This window comes from Triticum dicoccoides, chromosome 7A (genome assembly GCF_002162155.2).
Source record: "Triticum dicoccoides isolate Atlit2015 ecotype Zavitan chromosome 7A, WEW_v2.0, whole genome shotgun sequence".
NCBI lineage: Eukaryota > Viridiplantae > Streptophyta > Magnoliopsida > Poales > Poaceae > Triticum > Triticum dicoccoides.
In genome coordinates, this window is record NC_041392.1 from 55708114 (window position 1) to 55711238 (window position 3125).

Here is a 3125-nt window from a genome sequence, read left to right on the forward strand (position 1 = left end):
AAGCGCGGATGGCATTAATCCTTTCGGGGAGCAGAGCAGCAATCATAGCACCTGGCCCGTGACTCTATGTATGTATAACCTTCCTCCTTGGATGTGCATGAAGCGGAAGTTCATTATGATGCCAGTTCTCATCCAAGGCCCTAAGCAACCCGGCAACGAAATTGATGTGTACCTAAGGCCATTAGTTGAAGAACTTTTACAGCTGTGGAATGGAAACGGTGTACGTACGTGGGATGGGCACAGACAGGAGGAATTTAACCTTAAGGCGTTGCTGTTCGTGACCATCAACAATTGGCCCGCTCTTAGTAACCTTTCAGGACAGACAAACAAAGGATACCACGCATGCACGCACTGTTTAGATGACACTGAAAGTATATACCTGGACAAATGCAGGAAGAATGTGTACCTGGGCCATCGTCGATTTCTTCCGACCAACCATCAATGTCGAAAAAAGGCAAGCATTTCAAAGGCGAGGCAGATCACCGGAAGAAGCCCGCCATGTGTACCGGTGATCACGTACTTGCTATGGTCAATGATTTACACTACATAATCTTTGGAAAGGGTCCCGGTGGACTAGCTGTTCCGAATGACGCTGAGGGACACGCACCCATGTGGAAGAAGAAATCTATATTTTGGGACCTACCCTACTGGAAAGACCTAGAGGTCCGCTCCTCAATCAACGTGATGCATGTGACGAAGAACCTTTGCGTGAACCTGCTAGGCTTCTTGGGCGTGTATGGGAAGACAAAAGATACACCTGAGGCACGGGAGGACCTGCAACGTTTGCACGAAAAAGACAGCAAGCCTCCGAAGCAGTATAAAGGTCCTGCCAGCTACGCTCTTACAAAAGAAGAGAAAGAAATCTTCTTTGAATGTCTGCTCAGTATGAAGGTCACGACTGGCTTCTCGTCGAATATAAAGGGAATAATAAATATGCCATAGAAAAAGTTTCAGAACCTAAAGTCTCATGACTGCCACGTGATTATGATGCAACTGCTTCCGATTGCATTGAGGGGGCTTCTACCGGAAAACGTCCGATTAGCCATTGTGAAGCTATGTGCATTCCTCAATGCAATCTCTTAGTTGGTGATCGAGAAAGAAATCGTACCAAGGCTAAGGAGTGATGTGGCGCAATGTCTTGTCAGTTTCGAGCTGGTGTTCCCACCATCCTTCTTCAATATCATGACGCACGTCCTAGTTCATCTAGTCGACGAGATTGTCATCCTGGGGCCCGTATTTCTACACAATATGTTCCCCTTTGAGAGGTTCATGGGAGTCCTAAAGAAATATGTCCGTAACCGCGCAAGGCCAGAAGGAAACATCTCCATGGGCCATCAAACAGAGGATGTTATCGGGTTTTGTGTTGACTTCATTCCTCGCCTTAAGAAGATAGGTCTCCCTAAATCGCAGTATGAGGGGAGACTGACTGGAAAAGGCACTCTTGGAAGAGACTCAATAATATGCAGGGACAGATATTCTTGGTCTCAAGAACACTACATAGTTCTACAGAACTCTACCTTGGTGACTCCGTATGTTGATGAACACAAGAACAGTCTGCGCTCCAAACACCCGGAGCAGTGCGACGACTGGAATACATGTGAACACATCAGGACTTTCAGCAGTTGGTTGGAAACACATCTCAGAGGTGACAACACTATTTGTGATGAGTTGTACTTGTTGTCCAGGGGACCATCTTTGACTATATTGACTTACAAAGGATACGGGATAAATGGGAATACATTTTACACGATCGCCCAAGATCAAAAGAGCACCAACCAAAACAGCGGTGTCCGCTTTGATTGAGCAACCGAGAGCGGAAAGGACACATATTATGGTTACATAGTGGACATATGGGAACTTTACTACGGACCTAATTTTAAGGTACCTTTGTTTAAGTGCAATGGGTCAATCTGTTAGGCGGCGGGGTACAGGTAGACCCACAGTACGGAATGACAACAGAGGATCTGAAAAATCTTGGGTACACTGACAAACCGTTCGTCCTAGCCAATGATGTGGCACAGGTTATCTATGTGAAGGACATGTCTACCAAACCGAGAAAAAGAAAAGATAAGGAAGCGAATACATCATACGATGAGCCAAAGCGCCACATAGTTCTTTCAAGAAAAAGGGACATCCTGGGAGTGGACGGCAAGACAGACATGTCTGAAGATTATGAAAAGTTTCATGAAATTCCTCCCTTCAATGTCAAGGCTGACCCAAGCATCCTGATAAACAATGAAGATTATCCATGGTTACGGCGCAATACGCAAATGACACAAGCGAAGAAAAAGTGAAGACTTTCTCCCGCAACTATTATGATGATACCATGCCAACTTTGTAACACACGAACATGCTACCATTGTCCGTTTTGTACATGCACATGCTATGTGGGTGAAATTATGATACCATGCCAACTTTCAACTTTTTCAGACTTCATTTGAAATGCTTTCATGTATTATGGTTAGGCCCTCATAATACCATGACCATTAGTCCCTGGCCCATGCCAACTTTTAACTTTCAACTTTCTAAAACTAATGGCACTAACAGAAAGTTTATAATTTTGCTCCTCGCCCATGGCCCATGACCATTAGTCCCGGTTTGTGCCACAAACCGGGACTAAAGGGTTGGTCCTCGTTGCGGGCAGAGTTTAGTCCCACCTCGCCAACCGAAGGGGGCTCACACCGGTTTATAAGCCATTCCCTCTCTGCCTTGTTGAGCTCCTCTCAAAGTGAAAATAGATGCCCTAATAGAGAAAAGTTTAATCTAAATTCATAGTTAATTTCTCTGAAATTCATAGAAATTTACTAGGAATTTAGGTTGAATTTTCTCTATAAGCGCATCTATTCTCATTTTTTAGTAAGTTAATCACAAACTTGTGATTCAAACAATTTTCAAAGAATTCAAATTTTAACTATTCAAATTTGAAAACTAATGGCACTAACAGAAAGTTTATAATTTTTCTAAAACTAATGGCACTAACAGAAAGTTTATAATTTTGCTAACCTAAAAGCAAACAGAATTAAAAATTAAAGCAAAAAAACAAAAGAAAATAAATAATGCAAAAAAAATCAAAAAAACAAGGAAAAAACTATTTTTATAGTAAAGTTAATCACAAAATAAAATAA